The following is an 11,580-nucleotide window of genomic DNA, read 5'->3' as shown; positions in this document are numbered from 1 at the left end:
TTATTTGTTTTCACTCTCAATTTTAGTTTATATTTGAGTTTTGAACCCTTGAAATTTGGGATGTGACACGTTGGTACCATAGCAGCCAGATTTTAAATTATATAGATTTTTTCTTAGGATAAAGAGTCGTATATCTCTATGACTCAGCTCGATGTCACATCTCTCCGCGACCAAGTAAGCAGTCTAACCCTATTTTGTAGTATATGATATGTTGTAAAACTTGTATGAATTTATTGTATGTTTTGATTTTGGTGGTAGTTATAAAATGCCCTTGGACGTTAAAGAGTGAATGTTAACTATATAAGACAAAAGTGGATCAACGTTATAGTGTCTAGATATGGTGAGGAGGAAAAGAGTGGTCATTAGATATCTGACTAGCCTTAGGAAAACAGAGAGTTGCCGTTGCACAGTGCGAAACATCTAATCCATGAAATTTTGGTACTAGAAATGAAGAAACTGGAGATGGTCCCCAAACGGGACCATTTCGAATCGCAATTTCTTTGGTTCCCTGGCAGCGTCAACCAGATTAACCCTACAGCGTGACAATCCTTGAGCTTCCCCTCCTCTGTGGTCATGGTATCCAGCTTCACCCCCAAAATGGGTTCCTGAATATTTTTCTCGTATAGATAATCTTCAATCTGCATCTTCTAGAAACTGATATCGAATCCATCAAACTTTTCAATTCCAGTCTTTGAACTTTCCATCTTCACAGATCGTGGTGAATCTCTCTTCGCTCTGATACTAGTTATTAGAATCACACAACAGCGCACACACTTGATCTAAATGAACACAAAGAACATGATAGAGAAAATGTAAGAAGAAATATTGACCAATGGTTTTGTATTAATGACCTTAGGTATGCAAAGAGAGGATATGGAGAATGAAAAATGTACATTTAGGAAGCACTGACTAATGAGTATACATATTATTTCAGTTTATTATATATAGCTTCACTATATGTAACCGCCTACTATATATAATTATTTAGTATATATTTATCTATCACATTTTTACTATAAATCTTCAGCCTTTATATCCAACATTCTAGAGCCCAAATAGTCAGGGATTGACATCCTGCTAGAACACAAAGTCATTTACATGTCCCTAGCAAAATGTCTAGTAGTAACGGAGTCTAACCCAACGATCATTCAAACAAACATCCATCAACCAAGAGGGGTGAAAATGGTGACGATAGTACAGTTGAGAAAGAATCTTAGCCATGATGAATCTACACTTGCTGCCATTGTTGTATTTGAAAAGGGGGAGCTCAAGTGTGCCAACCTCAACAAAATTTTTATTGCCACTAGATGAACACCACGACCTAAAACAAGAAGGTCAGATATTGGGTTTAACCCCACCAAGAGAGATCAATCACAAGATTAGTTTTACTGTCACCTACCACAAATAGATGTCATACAGCTCAGCTTGAGCTAGTTGAATTCTACAAATAGCAAAAGGGTATGTTCACAGTCGGGTTTATTTGACCTGCAAAGGCTCTTGTCAGTAATCACTCAAATGCTTGGCAAAGACACCAAGCCAACACCTCTACTAAAGAAGGGAGACAAAAAAAAAAAAAAAACCACTAAAGCAACACATGTTCACGCAGAAATACCATCCAGACGGATGAAGAGAAGGGTCGACCACGATAATTTCAAAGAAAATAGAGAGTTATGATAAGTTAAGGTCAGATCAACTTTGAGTTCAAAGCAACAAGAACCAAAGACTGATTCGAAAATTCTATGGACTAGTCAAAGTTGTCCACAAGATTAGGAAGACATCATATAGGATGCAATTGCTCCTATGGATACAGACTAACCCTGTTGTCCACATCAGTAACTTGAAATGTTATTATTCCGACCAAGAAAACATCAAGTAAAAGCAGGTGGTATGACGTCATGCAAAGAAGAAATTGTTTCAAGCGAAGAAAGTAGGAAAGACATGAACAGAGAAGACTTGAAGAGTTAAAAAACCGAGAAGTGATTTTCAAAAGTTCCTAGGAGGTTGGAAAAGACTCCTCAATACTGAGATCAGCTAGAAGCGCATCACGAGACCTAAAGTCAGCCTCATCCTACAACGTTGAGTTTATGAAGAGCCGGTTGATAGAGATATTGACAAATGACTTTTAGCTTATAACATTGCTTTATTTGAAACTATTTTTAACGTATTTCCTCCCTCACATTTTCTAAAATATTTCTTCTAAACGTGATTCGAGCATACACTGCTATTGTTCATTCAGTCTAAATTTTGCATGGTTGACTTGTTCATCTGATTAGAACAAATGTCACATAATGATTGTCTCACTACTGCAAGAGTGCGATTGTGACACTTGAAATCTATTCAGTTGTGGGCCGCATCTTCTAACTAGTTACGTGAGTTTGGCATAGGACATACGTGTAGCTTGAAAAAGAAATGGTTGGATGCGGACAGTGAATAAGGGTTGGGCCATTGAAGGTTTTTTTTTTTACCACATATGGACTTTGGGCTAGTGAGTCTTAAATTTGGGTTCATTTGAAAAATTTTGGTTCGTTTTTTAGTTCAAACGAACCCAAATTAAACCTACTAGTTCCTTCTTCCTTGCACGACTCACTCCTATTCTCTATTCTACCTCTTCTTGTTCTTTGAAACTTCTTTAAAGGCTATTGTTCACCGATTATTTGGGAGCATCTTCCTTAAATGGATTGTGACCACAGATGACCTATGTAGAAAATTTGTACCCTCTTTCCTAAAACCTTTAGCAGACAACATACCTAAAACAGGTGCGCTGACTAGACTGCGCTACACCTCGTCTCACCCCCCCGGAGCATATGGATCCACCCAATCGATGAACACTCAAACCAAACTCGCCCATCCTTTTTGACACAGGGACGCGAGAACCAATCCGAGTAATCTACAGTGGGGAGACCCCTTAAAGCAATAAGCAAGAATGGCTAGGTTGATAGCAGGGTTAAAGAAAAGGTGAGTATGAAAAGACGTATCGCGTAACTATCCCTGTAAGCAGCTTCATTCTTTCTTGATCTATGATTCGACTTTATGAAAAAAATCATTCTTTCAGCTGAAAGTGTGACTGTTGGGTATGGATAAGCAGGACCTCTTGGTTCGGGGATAACCGGAGATGTTGGCTAAGAAAGCTAAGCAGGCAAGTATAGGACGGACAAAATGCACATACAAATTGATTGACATGATCCCTCTCCCTCTCTCTTTGGCTAGTTGGCTAGTTGCACGATAAGCGGGAAAGCATATCAGGTAGGGAAAGAAAGGGTGCTCGATCTCCTGTAAGGCCAACCCTCAACGGCGAGCTCACCAGACAATGCTATAAGTCCGATAGAAGTCCAAGGTTTCGTCTACTACGAACCAGGAAGCTCTTGGAGGAGCTAACATGAAATGAGAAATACATTCGTTTACGACAACTAATAGATAGCAAACCTTTTGGTAGAAACTGAATGATCCCCTGGCTCGGGCAAGAAAAGGAAAAGGTTGTCGTACTCCTACTTTTTTCGTCGGACGATAGAAAAGTTTGAGCTAAAAGATTGAATCACACCTGGTACGAAAGGCGGTCTTAGCAGGTTTCTCCAAACGTATAAACAAAAAGAGGAAGCAATTGGTCCTAAAGAGGATACCGATACCCATACATTCTCGCATGGAAGAACCTAGCTGAACCGGATCAAGGGTCCTAACTTAGTCCGACTGACCTTCTTTGGCTTGCCCCCGCCCTTGTAACAAGGTCAACCCGTATGTGCTCTTTCCTTTCGTTTAGCGAGATAGCTTACCAGCTCTTTCGGCTCATAGCAGCAGTATGAAAAGCGGAATCCTCATCCTGAGTCGAGTTCGTATTGCCATATGAATCGACATCGGCCAAACCAAGAGCTACTATTTTTTCTTTAATGAAAGCGGATCTAACAGTTTTGATAAAACCAACCTCTTCTAAAGAAGAAGTCGCTCTGCCTTGATCACCGTGGACATATGCAGCTCCCACTTTACCTTTGCCTACCGTGAAAAGGAAAGTTCCCTTAATAGGCCCTCCCAGCTCCCGAACGTCTTTCTATCAATCGAGAGAGGTATAGAATAGTACAACAAACCAACAAGACAAGAATGGACTCATAAGATGGGCGGTCAGGGAAACTGTTAAGGATATTTAGTAATAAATTATAGTTTACCATATATATTTTATTTGATATTTTATCATAAGACAAATATCTAATATTTGCCTTATTACCATAGGTATCTTTCCATTTATTGTTATTTCCATTTATTACTATTTCCATATCCTTGTCATTTATTTGATTATAAATAAGATAAATTTCATACCATTTAGGTGTGGTGGATTCAGCAAACATTCGCAGAAACGATTTCATTTGTGTTATCCGCCAAGGAAATGATCAAGAAATTCAGATCCTGAATAAAGTACTGTAGGCAAGCAAAGCTTTTGAAAATGAAAGCGTGTAGAACTCATATCCACTTTCTCTTCGATTCGTAAACTTCGGATCTGATCTTCCTTTCCTCTCTGGGTGATTGAGAGACAATTTAGGCCTAGCGTGCATCCGATTCGGTCAACAATAAGGTACAAAGCAGATTGATTAAATGGACTTGATGTTCCATTATCGTTAGGTCGAAGATCTCTACTAGGTTTAGTGCACTTTGGTAGTTGTGAATGTTGCCGTAATCGAATGTCTTTCTCATTCGACATTCTCTCTTACCAAGCACTTATACTCGCCAGGGTTAAGGAGACAGTCTGTGAGCTAATTGGGTTTCGAGATTGCGTATACGCGAAAAGAGCTCGCTTTCGAATTTCTCCTCGGGCGTTTTGTGCCCGATTCTGGTTCAGGAAAGGGTCTGATCTCTTTCATTGGAGCACATTGATGCCGAAGGAGTCTTCAGAGCCGGTGGAGGGGCTATGATGACTTCAAGCTATTCAAATAACATTACTGATACTACAAAGAAAGGGTATCTAAGTCATACTAGTGGAATAGCTTTTTCATAATAATTATCTCGATATATGATACAAAAAACCTGCCATGACTGATAAGGTAAGGGGTTTCAAAAGACAAAAGAATTACAATTTTACGTGTGATAGAAAAGGAGACTGCTGACTGTGATAGAAAAGGAGACTACCTTCTTGACCACGGATATGGCTTTGCACTTTAGCCCCTGAGAATACCACGTTGACAGGATTTGAACCTATGGCTCTCTACAATTTGTGTAATGCTCTTTTTGAAGTCGGGCTCGAGATAATCTTTATTCTTACAAGAATATGTTTAAAATTCATTAAATCATATTATCTTGCTTAATTCATTTTGACATAATATTGTTGTCGAGAATTGAACTTGAGACCTCTCAACACCCAAAACAATAATCATACCACTTAGTTGCTAGTCTATATATGAAACTTATATAAGTTGCCCATTGATAACTATTTCTTTTTTTTAACTCGAGACCTCTTGCACCCAAAGCAAGAATCATACCACTAAACCAAATGCCCTTATAATAGACCATATATTAAGTTGTTTCTGTTATGTATCATCATTATTTCATTTATTATTTTGTTAATGAAATCCATGAGCAATTATTATTATATCTTTTAGATCTAGACTACTGTTAAATTATTTACATTGGGTTTACGATAATTACTGTAGAGAGAAGAAAAAAGAATAGAAGTAGTGTAAAAAGATAATTAATGTAGAGAGAAGAAAAAAGAATAGAACTAGTGTAAAAAGAATAAAAGTTATGTTCTAAAAAATACTGTAGAGAGAAGAAAAAAATAGAAGTAGTGTAAAAAGAATAAAAGTTATGTTCTAAAAAATACTGTAGAGAGAAGAAAAAAAATAGAAGTAGTGTAAAAATGTGATAGTTCCATTTGAGACATATGTCGTGGAGTACACAAGTATTAAAAGAGCATTTACTGTAGAAAGATAATTATTGTAGAGAGAAGAAAAACGAATAGAAGTAGTAGAGAGAAGAAAAATTACTGTAGAGAAGAAAAAAAAATAGAAGTAGTGTAAAAAGAATAAAAGTTATGTTCTAAAAAAGATAATTAGAAATAGTGTAAAAATTTGATAGTTCCATTTGAGACATATATGGTGGGGTACACAAGTATTAAAAGAGCATTTACTGTAGAAAGATAATTATTGTAGAGAGAAGAAAAAAGAATAGAAGTAGTAGAGAGAAGAAAAATTACTGTAGAGAGAAAAAAAAAAAATAGAAGTAATGTAAAAAGATAATTACTGTAGAAAGATAATTAATGTAGAGAGAGAAGAAAAAAGAATAAAAGTAATGTAAAAAGAATAAAAGTTATGTTCAAAAAGATATAATTACGGTAGAGAAAAGAAAAAAAATAGAAGTAGTGTAAAAATTTGATAGTTCCATTTGAGACATATATCGTGGAGTACACAAGTATTAAAAGAGCATTTACTGTAGAAAGATAATTACTGTAGAGAGAAGAAAAACGAATAGAAGTAGTAGAGAGAAGAAAAATTACTGTAGAGAGAAGAAAAAAGAATAGAAGTATTGTAAAAAGATAATTACTGTAGAGAGAAGAAAAAAGAATAGAAATAGTGTAAAAAGAATAAAAGTTATGTTCTAAAAAAGATAATTACTAAGAAAAAAGAATAGAAGTAGTGTAAAAAGAGAAAGATAATTAATGTAGAGAAGAGAAGAAAAAAGAATAAAGAATAAAAGTTATGTTCTAAAAAAGATAAGATATTCGTGTTTTATTGGAAGAGACCAACTTCATTTAAGATATTAGGAGTTTAAACTACTTCCATTGTAATTTCACTCACTCCACAATGATTACAAATTTAGGGTTGGCTACTTGGACATCAATTATCAACTTTAGGTTATAATTTAGGTAGTAGCCATTATAATATTAATGAGCATAAGAGCTACAATTCTTCCATGGACCATATGTGTTATAGTTAAATGAATATATATATATTATGTGTGTCGAGGTTTGGGTAAAGCACAAAGTAGTAAGGAACACCATTGTCAACTCTAGAGCCACCCACAACTCATGATGGAGACCGATGCAAAATATTTTAACATCCTTTGGCATCAAGATACAGGAAAGATGAACGCCGTCAAATTGGAAGCTTTACCTGTCTTAAGAGTCACAATGAGAACTCTAATCAAGCTGAAGCCTTGGACTAGGCAAATTGTTTAGTGATAGTTGAAATGGATGACTTCGACGTCGTGTCAGGAATGAACGTCCTGCTGAAACACAAAGTCAGTTGTCGAGATTGGTAATGTGAGTTTGTAACCCATCCATTGAGGTTCTTGGAATGATTCTATAGCTTATCATTTCCATGTTGGGAGTTGTTGGATCATGGGTCTTGGGCGAAGGAATCCTTTATTTACCACCCTTGGAGTTGATGGAAGTGTCATAAGGCTAATTTTTTTTCTATTTTTTTCTATTTATTGATTTTTTTTTGTAGTGATTTTATTTGATTTTATTTCAATTTTGTCAAACTCACTCAGGTGCTCATCTCAATCATTTCAGCCTTGTTGGCTTTCAATAAGAGGGACCTTGGAAATAACCTGTAACTATTTAACTCGATTATCACATTAACAATTTGAATCAAATAAAGTGACATTAACCATTTTAATCACCTCAACCCCACTTGTTGAACTTGACTAAATGTCTATAACATAACACTAACATAGATACAAAGTAACACAAACAAAGGTACAAAGTTCATAAAAGTCTTTTTAATCTAAAATACCATTGAACTTGACCATTATAGTGCCTCTCAAACGTAGGTAAAGTTTAAATTCGGGTCTCCTTGTCAAACTCACTCGGGTGCTCATCTCAACCATGATGGCGTTCAACAAGAGTGACCTCGAAAATAGCCGGATTATCGCATTAACCATTTGAATCACCTCAACCCCAATTGTTGAAATTGAAACAAATATCTATAACATAACACTAACATAGGTACGATGTTCATAAAAGTCTTTTTAATCTAAGATACTATTGAACTTGACCATTACAGTGCCCTCAAAATGAGGTAAAGTTTAAATATAATTGGTGACAAAAGATGAAACTATAAAATAAAAAGAAATAAGAAAATAATATTCAATTTCAGAGAATCAAACCAGAATCTCCTAGGTGAAAGCCAAATATCCAAACCGTTGGACAACAATGAATTTTTGGTGTAGTTGTCCTAAAGTCTTTTGTCTAATCGCTGAAGAGTTTTACTATGATGTTTTGGGTAATGTCTAACTCTTCGACACGTCCTTCCATGTGTGTGATAGAGTTCTCAGAGTTACCGCGACGTTTCGAGCTGTTCGATCGTGTGGCTCTTTCTTCAAAAGGGTCAACATCAAACGTCAGGTCTTTGATTGGCAACCCATCTAGAGGAGCGTCGATTGCATCGATTCCATCAACAGTCTTCCCATGAGTTTATGGTGCATGACCCATTTTTTATACCATTCACCTTCGAGCGCCACCATAGTTTTGCATCGTCCATGAGATGCATTGCGACCAACGTAACTCTTAGGTCCTATGAGCAAGTTCCAGTAACCTTCAAGTATTGTTCTACGTCAAAAATAAAGCTTTTTAATTCCTTAGCATCCCGGTTTCCCTTTAAGGGGTTGTATTTTCCTCTGCAGTATTTTCATCTGCCGCTTCTATATCATTATTTTCATCTGCCGCTTCTATATCATAGAGTCTGTAAGCTTTTGACTCTTCACTAACTACCAGCACAACATAACTCAAACTCTTATCATCTAGCTTAGTTCTCTGAGATGCCTCCTCTTTTTGTCTCTAAATCAACTCGAGCTCACAATATTGTTTTTCTTCCTTCCGCTGTAGCTCCAGAACTAATCGTCGTTGTGCTTTTTCTACCCTTCTTCTTTTCTTTTCTAGCATTTTATCTAGCTCTTCTCTCTCTTTTCGTGCTTGTTCTTCTTTTTGTCTTGTAGCAGTAAGAGCGGCTTCTTTCTCTTTCTCAAGCTGCACATCAACATCAACAAACAACTTCGTGCGACCTTCCTCTATTCTCCTCTGTATTTCTAATTTAGTCTCTTCAGAGTTTAGCCTTTCTCCAACCTTCTTCTGAATTAGTTTTTCCATCCTCCTAGCTGCATCTTCTTCTGAATTAGTTCTTCCATCCTCCTAGCTGCATCTTCTTCTAACTTCTTCAACTTTGCTTCACGTCTTTTCTTCTCTTCTTCCTCTTTCTTAAGCTTCTCTATGGAATGATTCCGATCAGTGGATGCACAACTAGGACTGAAACTGAACAATTTGGGGAAAGGAGATAACGAGGAAGACCTACTTCTGCGTTGGCGGCTGAGGGAACTTGAACGGCTGCTTCTCTTGGAATGGGTAATGGAATGATAGGGGGAAGGACTTGGGTCCCTTCTGCTTCTCTGACTATGGCGATAGGAATTGGAGCGGTGAGTGTATGACAGAGACCTTGAACCACTTCTCCCCATAAGTTTCAATTGAGTTTGAGTGGCTGCTACAGGCTGAGAAATAGCATGCAATACGAATATTCGATTCAAAGACATCTTTGTCTCCATGATTAAGCCTCTCTCAGGATGAAACACCTTGCATGTTCCATTTTGAAACAAAAAGGTAACCCCCTTTGCTTGCAATTTACCACTACTCAACAAATTGTTCTTCAGGTCTAGCACATAGAACACTCCTGTGATTATCATTATGATTCCATTCACTTCCAGTCGTACATTACCCTTTCCGGTTACAACCATGCTTGACATTCCCATTGAAAATGTCCTAGCTTGTGACAGTTATAGCACTCCACTATGGCCTTGTTGAAGGTTTGTCTGCCTCGTCCCCTTCCTCTGCCTCTAAAGCTTCCACGACCTTGACTCCTTCCTCCATCAAACTGCACAAGTGGACTCTCCATCGACATACTTTTATTATGACACACTTAGAAGACTGCTGCTTCTAGTTTTAACTAGTTTAGGGCATGGCTCTGATACCAAATTGTTAGGAACAGAAAAAGAAAATTGGAAAGATCAGAAGAATTGGGAGAAATCTCTCATCCAATTGAAGAATGACTAAATCAAATCTAATTCAAATAACTAGATCAAATCTAATCCAAATAACTCAATCAAATCTAATGCTAACAATCCCTCCCTTAAACTAAAGACGAATAGTAATCAGTTTATATCTACGACCTCATACTAAACATCCACCAGGTAACTTCATCAATTCCCATGTGCCATTTTCCATTTCTGTTTATTGCTCCAAATCCATGGCTTGCCTCCATTTCTCACTCTTCAATGTTCTTTAAAGTTTACAAAGTTTGCAAGTTAGTAGGGGTAAACATGGCTGAGCTTCATCATCTTCTTTACAAAAAAACTTCTCCTGTTGCATAGTCTCTCATCCTGACTGGTGGTCTCTTATTCCTTGCCTTATTTGAGCTACGAGAGCTTGCTTCAGCCAAAGAGTCAGATGAAATATTTTCCTCTGCAGTATTTTCATCTGCCGCTTCTATATCATTATTTTCATCTGCAGCTTCTATATCATAGAGTCTGTAAGCTTTTGACTCTTCACTAACTCCCAGCAAAACATAACTCAAACTCTTATCATCTAGCCTAGTTCTTTGAGCTGCCTCCTCTTTTTGTCTCTGAATCAACTCGACCTCACAATGTTGTTCTTCTTCCTTCCGCTGCAGCTCCAGAACTAATCGTCGCTGTGCTTTTTCTTCCCTTCTTCTATTCTCTTCCAGCATTTTATCGTGCTCTTCTCTCTCTTTCTGTGCTTGTTCTTCTTTTTGTATTGTAGCAGTAAGAGCGGCTTCTTTCTCTTTCTCAAGCTGCACATCAACATTATGAAACAACTTCGTGCGAACTTTCTCTATTCGCCTATGTATTTCTAATTTAGTCTCTTTAGAGTTTAACCTTTCTTCAACCTTCTTCTGAATTAATTAGTTCTTCCATCCTCCTAGTTGCATTTCTTCTAACTTCTTCAACTCTGCTTCACGCCTTTTCTTCTCTTCTTCCTCTTTCTTAAGCTTCTCTATGGAATGATTCTGATCAGTGGATGCACAACTAGGACTGAAATTGAACGATTTGGGGAAAGAAGATAACGAGGAAGACCTACTTCTACGTTGGCGGCTGAGGGAACTTGAACGGCTGCTTCTCCTAGAATGGGTAGTGGAATGATAGGAGGAAGGACTTGGGTCCCTTATGCTTCTTTGACTATGGCGATAGGAATTGAGGTGGTGAGTGTATGACAGAGACCTTGAACCACTTCTCCCCATAAGTTTCTATTGAGTTTGAGTGTCTACTACAGGCTGAGATATAGCATGCAATACGAACATTCGATTCAAAGACATCTTTGTCTCCATGATTAAGCCTCTCTCAGGATGAAACACCTTGCATGATCCATTTTGAAACAAAAAGGTAACCCCCTCTGCTTGCAATTTACCACTAGTCAACAAATTGTTCCTCAAGTCTGGCACATAGAACACTCCTGTAAGTATCATTATGATTCCATTCACTTCCAACTGTACATTACCCTTTCCGGTTACATCCATGCTTGAGTTGGTTCCCAGCTTCACTGAATCTTTGAAACTTCCATCAAAATCTGAAAAATATTCCTTCTTCCCACACATATGA

Source organism: Cucurbita moschata, unplaced genomic scaffold (assembly GCF_002738365.1).
Source record: "Cucurbita moschata cultivar Rifu unplaced genomic scaffold, Cmos_1.0 Cmo_Scf00206, whole genome shotgun sequence".
NCBI lineage: Eukaryota > Viridiplantae > Streptophyta > Magnoliopsida > Cucurbitales > Cucurbitaceae > Cucurbita > Cucurbita moschata.
Note: the sequence above shows the minus strand (reverse complement) of the source record.